Genomic DNA, 15,635 nt, shown 5'->3' with positions numbered 1-15,635 from the left:
AGTTCAGATATTATACCTAAATTGCATAGAAACCTGGCTAGAATATACATTATGATCAATAAATGGGAAGGTAGTAGGAGGGACAAGAAAGAGAGGGAGAGATTACACTATCCAATTTCGTATTTGTATGATGCACTTTAAACGTTTTTAAAAATGTATTTGTAAATTTGCATTAATTATATCTGTCCCATAGAGACAAAACAAGACTAATTCTTTATATAGGACCCACAGGTTATTAGAGACCAAGGTGATTTGATATAATAGAGACCAAAAGACAATGAAACGGTATATTTAAAGAACTAAATAAACAAATTAAAAAGTCAAACTCCATAGTCAATAAACTGTCTTTCAAAATTGAAGCTAATACCTCACTGTACATATAGCAAAATTTGATAACACCAAAGAGGGAGACCAATCCACAATCACACTGGAAATTTCAAAAACAGATAGAATATAGAGATGTTTATTATTTGAACCACAAAATTAATCACCTTGACCTAACCGACTTTCATCAAATGCAGCATCCGACAACTACAGAATACATATTCTTCTCAAGTGTGCATGAAACGTTCACCAAGTTATACCACATGCTAGGCCATAAAAATAAATGTTAATACATTTTAAATGACTGAAATACTACTATCATTAGACCAAAACACAATTCAATTAGAAATCAATAATAAAAAGTTATTAGAAATATCCCAAATATTTAGAATTTGAATAGTACTTCTTTAAAAAGCTCATGACTCAAAATAAAAATATAATGGCAAATTAGAAAATATTTCAAACTGAATAATTATAAAAATACAGGTATCACATGATAGAGAATGCAGCTAAAACAGTGCTTAGAAGCTTAGAAGAAAAAATATTTTTAAAAAGCCTAAATTTTCTCTGAATAAGCAGGGGAAAGAGAACAAATTAATCTCAAAGTAAATATAAAGTAATAATTAAAAGATCAAAAAGCAATAAAAGTAAAATGCATACTAGAAAGATTATTAACAAAGCTAAAAATTAATTCTTTTAAATAATTGATAAAATTAACAGGCTACTAACAAGATTTAACACACACACAAAAGAGAAAAGACAAATTCCCAAATACAAGTATTAAAGGGTGCAAGATAGTTGGATCACATTCATTAATAAAGAGTATTATGCATAATTTATACTGATAAATTTGACAGCATACATAAAGTACAAAAGTCTTTAAAAAATACAATTAATAAAAACTGATCAGAAAAAAATAACACAAAACCATAATAGATATCTATCTGAAATCAAATTTTTTTGTTGATAATTCTTAAACTGGTTCCACAATCTTACACTAACTTTTTCAGGAAATATGAGATGAATAACAGTTACTAGGTCATTTTTTAATTCTAGTTTAACCTAAGATCAGAGCTGGCAAAGGACATTATTCACGAACATTGACACAGAAATTTCTAACCAAATATTAGCATGAGAGATGACATCTGCTGGCTCCAAACTGAATTTTATGTATTGAATCCAACAATACATAAAAGACATAATACATCATTAACAAGTGAGTTCTATCTCAAGGGTGCAAGGTTGGTTCATTATTCAACAATATAATTCAATCAATATAATTTACTGTTTTTATGTATATGTTTTATATATCCATACCTTAGGCCAATTGTTGGTGCAGAAATAGCCTATAAAATTATAATAATAAGAAGAAACAAACACAATAATCTAAAACAGAAAATGTTGGGGAAGGGGGAAAATCTGATTTCAGAAGTTATCACATTATTACATTCAGATGTTATTTTTTAAATAAAAAAAGAAGGCATAAAAAGAAACAGGAAGGTATCACAATTTCAAATAATAATTATCAACAGAACTCTCTCTGAGAAAGACCTAATGGCAGAACTACTAGACAAAGACTTTAAAACAACTATCTTAAAGATGCTCAAAGAACTAAGAAAAGATGTGGAAGAAGTCCAACAACAATAAAAATATTAACAACAATAAAAATTTCAAAGAGAAGTAAACAAAAAATTACAGACCTGAAAAGTACAATGTGACATAACAAATTCGCTAGGTGAATTCAAAGGCATATTTGAGTGGACAGAGAAAATGATCAGCAAACAATAACAGGAAAAGGCAAATTACTGAGTCTGAGGAACAGAAAGAAAAATATTTGAAGAAAAGTGAATAGTAGCAGAGGGACCAATGGAATACCATCAAGTGGACCAACATGCACACTATGTGAATCCCCCAAAAGAGAAGAGACAGGGAAAGAGGAAGAGATAGTATCTGAAGGATTAAAACTTCTAAGTTTGATGAAATACATAAATACAAACATCCAAGAAGCTCAAGGAACTCCAAGTAAGATGAACTCAAATAGATCCATACCAAGACACATTATAATCACATTTTTCAAAACCAAAGACAAAAAGAATATATAGGAATCAGCAAGAGGGAAGTAACTCATTACATACAAGTGATCTTCAATTGGATTGTCTGCAAATTTTCATCAGAGTCTTTGGAGACTAGAAGGTAGTGAACTAATATATCCAAAGTGCTAAAAGAAAAAAAAACTGTCAACTAAGAATCTTATATCCAACGAAAGTGTTCTTCAAAAGTGAGAGAGAAATTAAGATATTCCAAGATAAACAAAAGCTCAGAGTGTTTATTACCAGTAGACCTTCCCTGCAAGAAATACTCAAAGGATTCCTCCAAGGAAAAATTAAGGACACTAAATAGAAACATGAGGCAAAATAAAGAAATATTTTGTTAAACTTAAATACAAGAGCAATTATAGAAGCAAATTAGATAACCTAGAAAAAATGTGCAAATTCCTGGAAATACAAAGCCTGCTAAGACTAAGTCATAAAGAAAAATAATGTCTGGTCAGGTGCACTGGCTCATACTTGTAATCCCAGCAATTTGGAAAGCCAAGGCAGGAGAATCCCTTCAGCCCAGGAGATTGAGACCAACCTCGGCAGCATAGTGATATCCTGTCTCTACAAAAAATTTAAAAAATTAGCCAGGCATGGGTGGCATATACCTATTGTTCCAGGTTTGTGGGAGGCTGAGGTGGGAGAATCACTTGAGCCTATATGTCAAGGCTGCTGTGAGCTGTGATTGGGCATTGCGCTTCAGACTGGGTGACAAAGCAAGATCCTGTCTCAAAGAAAAAAAATACAATAGACTCTAACTAATAAGAAGATTAAAATACTAATCAAAAATCTCCTGACAAAAAGATAAAAAAGCAGGAATTAACCAATGAGGTAAAAGACTTGTACAATGAAAACTATAAAAGTTGTTGAAAGAAATTTATATAAAATCTTCTAAAATTGATATAAAATCTTAAGAAACCTCAAATAGCCCAAGCAATTTTATAAAAGAATAAAGCTAGAGGACTCACACTTCCTGATTTGAAACTTACTGTTATACAAAGCTCCAGTAATTAAAGCAGTGTGCTACTGGCATAAAGACAAACATATAGAGCAATGAAATACTATAGAAAGTTTATATATAAGCCTCCATATATACAATCCAATAATTTTTGACAAGGTACCAAGACTTTTCAATGGGGAAAGGACAGTCTTTTCTAGAAACAGTAGTGGGAAAACTGTATATCCACATGCAGAAGTATAAAGTTGGGCTATTACCTAACACCAAATACAAAAAAGTTAACTGAAAATGGATCAAAGACCTAAATGTAAAATCTAAAATTATAAAACTGTTAGCTTTAAAAAAATAATAAAATCTTCATGCCATTGGATTTGGCAGTTATTTCTGACATAACACCAAAGGCTCAGATGACAAAAGATAAAAATAGACAAATTGAACTTCATAAAAATTATAAAAGTTTGCACATCAAAAGATACTGCTTTCCTAGAGTAAAACAGCAACCTACAGAGTGGGAGAAAATATTTGCATATTACATATATGATAATGGAACAATATCTAAAATGTATACAGAACTCAACGACAACAACAACAAAAAAACCCAATTCGAATCCAGGCAAAGGACTTGAATACAAAACGAATGAACAAATCACATAAAAAGATGGTAAACGTCACTAAGCATTATAGAAATGCAAACGAAAACTATACTGCGATACCACCTCATGCCCATTAGAATGACTATCACTAGAAAAAAAAACACAGAAAATAACAAGTGCTGGTCAGGATGTGGAAAAATTGCAACCCTTGTACACTGTTGGTTGTAATGTAAAATGGTACAATCACTGTGGAAAACATTATAGCAGTTCCTCAAAAAATCAAAAATAGAATTATCACACCATCTAACAATTCCATTTCTTGGTATATATCCCAAAATTGAAAGTGAGGTGCTGGACAGATACTTCCATATTTATGTTCATAGCAGCATTATTCATAATAGGTAAAATGTGAAAGTAACGCAAGTGTACATATACAGATAAATAAATAACCAAAATGTGGCATATACATGCAATAAAATATTTTTCAGCCCTAATAAAGATGGAAATTCTGACCTATATTAAAACATGGATGAGCCTTGAGAACATTATGCTAAGTCACAAAAAAAACAAATAATATATTATTTCAGTTATATAAGGTACCTAGAATAGTCCAAATAATTGGGATAGAAAGTAGAAAGTTACTTTTCAGGGCCTGGGTAGAGGGAGAAACAGAAAGTTATAATTCAATGCATATAAAGTTTGTTTTACAAGATTGAAGAGTTCTGGAGATGGATGGTGCTGATGGTTGTGCTGCATTATGAATGTGTTTAGTGCCACTAAATTGTATACTTTATATGGTTAAGATGGTAAATTTTATATTATATGTATATTATCACAATAAAAAACTGCAAAAACAAGTAAAAATCAAACAAAAAAACCCTTTCCTCAAGTAAATGGCAATTCTCATTAGTACCCTGTACATTTGATCTGCCATTGAATCACAATGGCATTCTAAAATTTTTGCAATAGTTTCTTGTTAATAGGTCATTTTATTCCAAATTGTTTTTGCTTTGTGACTTATTGCTGCTGTAATATTTAATACAGTTTTATGATTCATATGTTTGCTATCACACTTTTCTCAATGAAATGTGATTTTATATCATATGAAATATTTTTCTTTCACGTACAGTATGTGATACCAACATTACTCTCCCTGGTTTTCTTATCTTCCTATTTATCTGATATCTCTTCATCACAAAATGAAGTTTTAACATAAATAAGTTCATTCTAAAATGCTTTCCTATGTTATTAGAGAATTCTTCTCATTCAAATTTGTCATATTGCTATAATGGGTGTTTTTCTTATTTTATGATTTTAAAAAATATTTCATTTGATTTTTTCTTCCTAAATGTTTTGAATAAAAACATGGCTATTTTAAAATTTTTATGATGAACAATTTATTTCTGTTCTTCAAAATTATTTATTTTAAGTTTACTAAATTATTAAAGTCATGATTAAAACCTTTGATAACATTTCTAGAGCAATGAGTTGATCTTTTGCCATAGACTTTTTTTCGCAGTAGAATGAAAAGCATGCATGGCCTTCTTCCTGTTTTAGCAAGTAGGTGAGCTTGGTTGGTAACAGCAAACGGAAGCCAAGGGAGGTTAAAAGCTCTTTTAGAACCCAATTAATAACCATATATCAAAAACTACAAAGAGTTGCTATACACTTTGTGACTACAGGACAAAACTATTTCACTCATTTTGGGCCCAGAAAGGAGGTTTAAAAAATGACAAATATCTATACTTGTATTTAATACATGTTTTCCTCACTTGTCATCTAGGATGACTTTACATCCTAAGACAAAAAAATGTAATTAGAAACAATTTAATATTTGCTAGTGAAACACATAGTCAAAACTGGTGCAACCAGTTATTTTCATTTAGCTTCAATCACTGTGACGTATTTGCCTCAAGAGGTAATTAAAAAAAAATCCTTTGAGTGAGTTATCTGTAAAGTTATCATAAGTATTGTTTACAGAAAGCAGTGACTTTAATAGTCATTTAAGGCTTGATGATCAATGAAGTCCATAAAGCTAAAGATAAACAAGTTAATTAGAAAAGAAAATTTTTTTTCTTGACCATTTTAAGAATAGTCTTGAAATTATTTATCAGATCATAATTGAGTTGATAATGTGCAAATTCATGTGGTTTTCTTATTCGTTAGAGTTGATGGGTTTGGAGTAGAAATGAGGAGTTGCTTCCAATAATAGAATCAGAATATATTGTGATTGGAAGACACACTAAGTTCATTAGTCCAAATATCCACAAGGGGCTTACTCCATATGAGAATATCATGGACTTGCCCAAAGGCCAAAAGATAATGGGCATTTTTTTTAAAGTCTTTCTTATAAACATGCACTCCCCTGCTTGATCTCGATATTGAGAGTTCTTAATTTATTCTTAAAGGCTATGCTCATTAGATTTTTGAGTTTTAAAAGGACAACAATAAACTTGGAGGTTTGGATATCTGATTATCTGTTTATGTGATTTTAATTAGCCATTGACTCCAGCCTAAATATTTATTAGTTTTCTAACCTTTTGTTGGATTGCTACCATTAAATATCCTCTGACTGTGGTAATGATGAAAGATAATATGGGCTGATTGAATGGTTTTCCAGGATGTTTATTTTAGGATGTGAAGGTTAATGTCCAGTTGCTGTTCAGATAAAATTTTTCTCTATAATTAATATCAGCATATGTCCCCACATAAATCAAGAGAGGTTTGTTTTAATAAAATTAAATTTGAATTTGAGAATTTTTTCCTCAGTGATAACAATTAGCAACAAGCGAAATGAACATTTAAACGAAATACCTGAGCAAATCTAAATAATATGTAATTGAAGCTATGAGCTAGATTGTTCACTGCTGCAAATATTTGGAAAATTTAAAGAAAAATAGACTCTAAGAAATAAGTAATTTTCAATCTAATAGGTACTACTTTTTGGCTTAAGCATCTAAGTTAGGAAAGTGGAACTTAAACCACACTAAATTATGTACTAATCAATGAACAGATTTGTTACATTTTTTTCCTTTTTATTCATTCATGCTCTGCCACAAATGCAGTATCATAGACACCGATTAAAACATTTTATAAAATGACTTCATGCATGGCATTTATGTGAATTCGAAATGAGAGAAAGTAGTTTCAAAGCATGTTACTCATTTAACTCTATATTTCAGAACCTATTTTCACAGATGTTTGAAGAAATAGCACATGTGCTGGATTTAATTGTAGATACCTTATTTGGAGAACCAGAAATGCACAATTGCCCTTCATGAGTTTCTAGAGAAATTCTACAGAATTCAGGTGAAGCTCAGCCAGATTGCCTGCCTGTTCTCTTCATAAATGGAGCTGTAAGTGGTATGCCTGCCATTAAGCGACCTTGCCTTAATCCTCCTGCTAGACCCCTAGAAAATTTGACTTGCTGAATTTTAATAGTCACACAATCTGTTTGGACTGTAATTTAATAATTTTTTTTGATTAGCTAAAATTGTGCATTTAAACATTCACATCGTATTTTCTGAATAAAAATTAGCATGTAAATAAATAATTTAAGTTGCCATTTTCACAATTATTATGACTTATGAGCAAAATATTGAGACCGTGCTACTTCATAAATGATAATTTTAAGACCGTGAAATAGGTGTTTATTTATGAATTTTAGAACAATGATCATGAATGAAAGATTCTCACCTCTGGGGGATTTTATGAATTAATGTACATGAAAGCATTTCATCTACTATATGCTTTATTGCTATTACAATGATTTGAGGATTTGAAGCACTGTCTGTATTTTAAAAAATGTATTTTCTGCATCATTTCTTTTAGGAATCAAAAAAGGCAACAAACCCATACTCTAACTAGAAATGAAGAGGGAAAAACAAACCTATTTAAAATACCATTATATGTTATTTTTAAAATGTTGTCCTAGTTCCATGCTCCGCTGAAACAGCTCTTACTAAAGTCAACAGTAATCTCATTTTTACTAAATATAACAGTCCTTATTTTACCTGAATTTGCAGCGCCATCTAACATTATTGACCAATTTTTATAACACTCTCTTTTCTTGGCTTTTATTAGGCAATACTCACTGATTTTGCTTCTACATCCCTTCTCTATCACTCCTTTTAAATTGCAAGCACTTTGTTTACATAGAAAAACATTTTTTTTAAGTTTTAACTCTAAAGCCTCTTCTTCTCTTGTCATTCTTTCTTCTTCCACTATCTCATTTATAAACACTAAATTACACCATATACAAAAAATTTACAAGTGTATATCCAAGTCCAGATTTCTACTTTGAGTTTCAGACTTCTCTATCTAATTAGCATCTTGACATCCAATCTACTTGATGTCTCAAAGGTGACTAAAAGTCAACATGTCCAAAAATACACTTACCTCTTCATTCAAAACACTGGTTTTCTGCCAATGTTTTCTCTCAGTGAAAGTTATTGTCATGAATTCAGCCATTCTATCAGAAACCTGGGAGTCAAGTTTGATACCTCTCTCTAATTCACCTATACATCGAATCTATTACCATGTCCTGTCACTTTTGTTTAATATAAATATAGATAGATGTAGACATAAATAAGCAGATATCTAAACTCTCTAGAGTTGGCAGAGATGCTTTCAGAATAGAAACTAAGCAACATTCTGGACCTAACTCTCTCAAGAACAATTGCATCAGCATACAGGATTCCGTTGAACTTAGCTTAAATGCCAGGCTACTGAATGGGCTGCTTAATACAGAAGTTCCTAACAACTCTAAAATTCTCAAATAGTTTACCAATTTTAGACCACAGCCCTTTAATTTGTAAAGAAAAATATTTTTAGAAATTCAAAAACTTTATTTTATCAAGTCATGATTGGCTAGATTGTGGTTGTTCAAACCACGTCAGAATCTCCATGATTTGAAATGGTATGGCTTATTTTAAATCTCTGCTTTGTGTCTATCTTGGATGGCTAAGAATTCTGTTATGCATTGTTCACAACAAAGCATTGTTCATAACCTGGAGCCCAGCAGATATAGCAGCCATGACTGGGTATATTGTCAGAGACACAGAAAACTCTAGATCAGTAATCAAAAGAATATTCTGTGTCAGCTGTCAAATATTATGGCTCAGAAGTCACACACATCATTCCTGTTCAGAACTCATTGGCCAGCCACATTTAGTCACATGTCCATCCCTCTCATAAGAGGGCCAGAGAGTGCCTAATAGGCAAAAAGATGGGAACATTTGATGAGCCATATTAATGTCTTCCACATTACCCAAAAGAACTGTTATATTAAAACATGATTTACTAAGCAAAAGCTAAAGCGTTAAATTATTTGGATGGCTAATCCTATTGTTTCCCAAATCAGTTTTGGATCTGTAATATTGTGTAAGGAAGTCAGTATTTTCTCACATTTTCAATAAAATTATTATTTTAATAATACTTCTATTTTCTTAGCTCTTCAAATAGTAAATATTCATTAGGACACCCCATTCCTTAGTGAAACTTTATGAAAAGCAGAGATTATCCAAAAGTGACACATCTTTCTTGGCTTCTTATCTTTAACTATCTCCTTTAGCACAGAGAAAGTCCTACTTCTTTGGAAATAAGGTCCGTTGAAATGTCCTTAATTCTCACCAGTCTCTGATAGCATATTCTCACTTTGTAATGGTAGGAAGAAATGTGACAAACTTTGAAGGTCTATTGGAGTTCTCTAGTGCTAACTATGCTAACTACTTTGCTTTACATTCACTCTTGGTTGTTTGTTGTTGTTGTTGTTGTTAATTTCAACTGTCCTTGTTAGTGAGTAGCTACAAGCAAAATAACTGTATTTCCTCAAAGAAATATGATTTTCTTAGAAATCCAACACATCTGAAAGAAGAAATGATGCACAAAATTTCAAAAGTAGTTCTGCTGTCATGAAATTTCTCAACCCCTTCTCAGGCTAACAAGGAGCAACTAAGTCAAATATATCCTGCTTCTGGCAAAATCTTTATGTGATACTATGGATGCCGTCATCTGGAACTTGGTTTCCAAACTGTCTCAGAAAAATATTTCCTTTCCATTCAACATCAAGGACCCTTCTTTCCAGCCATGTGAGTCTCCTGACAAGAAAATTTTTAATGCTGTCTTTAAATGGAACATCGAGTGACTGCAATTCTATTATTGGAGTGTAATATGCCTGATTGGCCAAGGCTACAGGAACTTTATTTAAATTCTTCAATAGGGTAAAAGAGGCACTCAGATCGCTTTTTTCACAGCTATGGCTAAGTCATATAATATGATTTGGCAAGTGTAGATGACATCCCATTAGAGTATTTCTAGGTGGCAAGTCCTGTAAGAAACTGTCATGAGCCCGTATATCAACCTGTTAAAGTGACTTATACGTTCGCATTCTTTTTAATGAAAAGAATAAATTAGAATTCAAAGTGCAAAATAATAGGTGCTCAACTTTGTGAACTCCATGACACATTTAGCTTTATAAAAAGCACCTATCTGATTTTCAAGCCCTGCAAACTATCACTGAGATTATCAGAAACTTTTATGAAATGAACATGGATATATTTTCTTTTTGTGTTGCATGTCCCCAAGATGTGTCATATATATAGCTCTTAAGTTTTGACTGGTAACCCTAACAGAAAAGGTAAAATTTCATCCAGGGAGTATTCTAAAACACTGCGTATTTTGCAGAACTAAATGGTGCCCAGGAGCAATGAATTAACAGTTGAGACGTAAACATGCTGTCCATTAACAGTGATTGATCACTAACTGGTATATATAGAATATATGTACAGTATGTGTGTTCTTGCTTTCTTCTTTTGTTTCTTTTTTTTTAAATTGCAATTTAGTTGACAAAGGAATTTGGCTCGAAAGTAGTAATAGCGGGCAGAGGAAAACATGAAGAAAAGCTTCTCGGCTGAGTGCTGGTAACTACTAATCCATCAATTATTTGCTATTTGCTTTTTATAGAAAATTGTAATTGTTATTTTGTTTTGTAGATTACCGAAAAGATTTCACCTCTTACTCTGATAAAATGTTAAAATGTGGAGGAGGGAAAAATAATATATTTGACATCCATTATCTCTAGTTGGGTTTACAAATATTACGACTTTGTATAGACTCTGTTTACTGACTCCGATTCTGCAGCAGCCTTGTTATAATTCACTATTATTATCTGTCTAATCAGGGAATAAAGGCAGAGTGATTTGTGCCTTTAGGCAAACTTTTCCTTAGACTCACTATTTCTGTTTTCATTTGCAGCAATTTAGTATTCTGCCCTAGTTTCTGATTTCTTAAAGAATGACAATTTCAAGCCAAAACTCATCTTTCCTGGGTGTCCATCAGTACTGTTTAAACCTATTGTGCCATATAAATAGCACTCAGGAGCCTTCCATAAGAAACTCTGCTACATGGCATATTCTATCCACCTCCTTAAACCTTGATAGCTCTCACAGCTGCTGACACCACAACTAGCCATTGAATGAGCCTCTCAGGTGCTGTGTGTGGTATCAGAACAGATTATTATTGACATTGTTTTCTTATGAAAATATTACTAGTTATGTAATCTGAAATTATTTACAAAATTATATTGCAGAACTGGATATAATTTTGATATGTCATCAAGTCTTCAGGGAGTATTGTACTATTGGGGGACCTTTTTGTGTTTCCTTGCATTTTAAAGATTCCTTAAAATCCAGCCATTAATGCTAAAGTTCTCTACAAATATATCTCTTGCATATATATTAACAGTGATGGAGATGGTAGAACTGAAAACACTGATTCAAAAAATAACTTGTAAATATTGTACAAGAAATATCCATAAGAAAACCAGAGGAAACCAAAGACCAAAATGATAAAAGAGGTGAAAAATAGATATATCTACTACAGAAAAAATATTAAGTATTTGAGGCTTACATATTGCCTCCCTCTAAACAATTAAGTGGTGATTTCAACCATGCCCATAAAAATGTTACCTAATTGTGAACAACTGTTTTTCATTTGCACTGGAAGGGATCTTTTAGTAAAAGCAGGTTTATTACCTGAGTTATCTCAATAATTGCCTGAACACTGTAATTTGTCTGTGGAACACAAGCCAAAAGGAAGAAATAAACCTAAAGTGATTGCTAGGCATTAAGGATATCACCCTTCCTATAAACACTGAGGCTTATGGCCTGCTGCTAACAAAGGAATGTAAGGACTAACAGACTTTATTGAGAGGATCCACTCCATTCTTTAGAGATGATTAAGCATAATATTATCCAAAAACAGGAAGTTGAGCAAGAAGGGCATTGTGTTTGCTTCTGATTTCATTCTTTCATTTATTCACTGAATTAATTCATGAAATGTGTTCTTGTCCTGCACTTCCTTGTTAGACAAGAAGGCCCTGATGAGACCCTAGTGAGATACAGAGAAAAGATACAGATCCTGTTTTCAAGGTGTTTCCAGGGATTTCATTGAGCTGAAATGCAAAAAGATGGAGGGATTCATTCAGAACAACTGAACACCTTGAGCAAAGGCCAAGCTGGGCACAGAATGCAACACAATCACAATCAAAGGATTAGCACAAGAAGAGCATGGGCCAGTGAGTACCAAGGATTTTTGTTGGAACTCAACTCCATACTCCAATTTCAAGTAACAGCCTAGAAATAATTTAGGAGGTGAAAGAGTGAGGAGAGTAGCTTTATGAAAAATTCCTGCTCTCAAATAGAGTATCCTTTCATAAATGAAATGATAATTGAAGCCCGGTCATTTGAAATGATTTGTATTTTTTGATGTTTTTCAGAAGACACAATCCTCATAAATTAAAGCTACACTATTTTGTCTGTGGAGAAAGTTCTAGGAAGCTTTAATTTGCAAGTTAGTATTTTCACCATATTAGTAGAAACCAAATAAAATTTCAACACATTATTTTTATTTTTAAAAATACATGATAAGTTCTGGTTTTCAGGATATGTTATTGATGTGGGCAGGAGAAAGAGAAAGGTAATAGCAGTCTGGCTTATTTCAGTGAAAATTTTCTACTGATATTTCATTGCCAACATATACAGTCTTAAATGAAAATACTATGATTCATGAGCGTATATCTGAATGTCCTTTTCTATTCAACAAACATTTACTGAGCATCTAGAATGTGCCAGTATTTGTCTGGATGTTGAGGAAGGAACAAAACAGGAAAAAAATTCTGCTTTCATGAAGCTCACATTCTAAATGGGACAAGGTATATAAAATTCCAATGTGTAAGTAATGCACAATGCATATATATCTGATTTTGATTATCAGAGATTGAGTAACTTCTAGAGAACTGAAGCAGTTTCATGAATTCCTTAGTGTGAAGCAAGAAATCTCACTGCTGAACACATCCAGCCTGTCTTAGACTTTCTTGAATTCATTATGTTTACCCAGTTTGGGGGGAAATGCTATGAGCTGTTGAATATCCCCATAACTCAGATATAGCAGTATCACTCAACACTTACTATGGTGGCAAGTAAAGACAGCTTGTTGCCCCAATTTAAAAAAAAATGAAATCTTGAAGAATTAGTGAAATGTTGAATATTGTACCAAAATAAGACAATAATAAGTTGAAAAATTAATAAAACATTTTTATGCAATTGAATTTAAGAGTTGAAAGGAATCTTGGAGAAAATGTAGTCCAAACTTCCCCTTTTTTATATTAAAAGTCAAATACATAAGCAAAAAAACAACAAAAATAACTAACCAAAGTCCACAAGGTTTCAGGTCAAGTGGACATTAATATAAGACTAAAAATTAGGGATCATGATTGCTATAAATTAGTGATCCTCATAGTGTGATTCAGGATCCCATGGGATTCTAAGATCTATTCATGGAATCCACAAAGTCAAATCTATTCTGTTAATAGTAATGGAACTTACTATCTTTTTTACTTTATACTCTCATGGTGAACCGTCAAGTTCTCCAAAGTCTATGTGATATGTGATACTACACAGATGGAGTACAGACGCCGATATGAGTACTAGCTGTCTTCTAGTAAACAGGTGATATTTGCAAAGGTGTAACAGGTAATGAATTTATTATTATTTTAATAAATGCATAAATATATATGTTGACAATTTATTTGCCTTAACTTCTACTTTTAATAGATATAGCCCATATAAAAATAGCTCTTTGAGTCACTCATAACTTTTAGGGATACAAAGAAAATCTGAGACCTGAACCTACGTAGCAATTAACTCATCTTGTTAACATCTCAATGCTGAATTTGTATAGTGTATAGACTTTTAACAGTTAGTAAAAATCAAAAACAATAGTGTTTACAATTAATTGGGTGGCCAATATATGCCAGTATACATATAGAATGTAGCAACAATTGTACAAGCCATGTATTTTTTCTCCATTTGATAGAGGAGAAAACTGAGAATAAGCAAGTTTACATTGTCAGTGGTCAAACACCTAGTGAGTGATGCAGCCCATTTTCGGACCTACGTCTGTGAAACTACCACTTGTCTTCTCAATAGTTCCAGACTAGTTAGAACTCAGTTAAGCAGAGTCTAAGCCCCCCTATTCCCCTATCATCATTCTTCTCTGCCTCAGATTCATAAATTACACACACACACACACACACACACACAACAAAACCACCACCAACAACAAAACAATAAAAGAGGCTGGGCACGGTGGCTCACGCCTGTAATCCCAGCACTTTGGGAGGCTGAGGCCAGCAGATTAGGAGGCCACGAGTTTGAGACCAGTGTGGCCAACATGGTGAAAACCTGTCTCTACTAAAAATACAAAAATTAGCCAGGCGTGGTGGGCGGGTACCTGTAAACCCAGCTACTCAGAAGGCTGAGGCAAGAGAATTGCTTGAACCCAGGAGGCAGAAGTTGGAGTGAGCCGAGATCACACCACTGCACTCCAGGCTGGGTGACAGAGCAAGACTCCATCTCAGAAAAAAAAAGAAAAAAAAAAGACAATCTGTAGAGATATATAAGGTCGTGGAATTCAAATTAGGAAGTTATAAGCCAAATATATATATATAAATATATATATATAAAATATATATATAAATATATATATAAAAAAATATAAATATATATATAAAATATTTATATATATAAATATATATAAATATATATATAATATATATAAATATATATAAATATATATAATATGTATAAATATATATAATATATAAATATATATAACATATATATATATAAAATATATATAAATATATATAAAATATATATAAATATATATAAATACATATATAAAAAATATATATAAATATATATATAAAAAATAAATATATATATAAAATATATATATAAATATATATAAAAATATGATGGAGTCAAAAGGGAAATAAATTCTTAAACAAACAACCTCATATAAAGTGAGCAAAGGACATGAACAGATACTTCTTTAAAGAAAACATGCATATAGCCAACAAGCATATGAGAAAAAGCTCAACATCACTTATCATTAGAGAATGAAAATCAAAATCAAAAGGAGATACTATTTCTCACCGGTCAGAATGGCTATTACTAAAAAGTCAGAAAACAACAGATGCTGGCAAGGTTGCTGAGAAAAAGGAATGCTTATACACTCTTGATGGGGGTGTAAATTAGTTCAACAATTGTGGAAGACAATGCAGCAATTCCTTAAAGACCTAAAGAAAGAAATACAATGTGA

General features: G+C 32.0%; 1 protein-coding gene across 1 annotated transcript in view; it reads right to left on the bottom strand.

Annotated features, from left to right (window-relative positions):
- LOC129036989 (uncharacterized) overlaps positions 1 to 8,599 on the bottom strand; it is a 170,635-nt gene extending 162,036 nt beyond the window's left edge. The window contains exon 1 of the transcript XR_008502710.1: positions 8,370 to 8,599. The gene's annotated coding sequence lies outside the window, so the exon portion shown is untranslated. The remainder of the gene's footprint in view (positions 1 to 8,369) is intronic.
- Positions 8,600 to 15,635: the final 7,036 nt, after the last annotated feature.

Source organism: Pongo pygmaeus, chromosome 4 (genome assembly GCF_028885625.2).
Source record: "Pongo pygmaeus isolate AG05252 chromosome 4, NHGRI_mPonPyg2-v2.0_pri, whole genome shotgun sequence".
NCBI lineage: Eukaryota > Metazoa > Chordata > Mammalia > Primates > Hominidae > Pongo > Pongo pygmaeus.
This window is presented reverse-complemented; position numbering and strand designations above follow the sequence as displayed.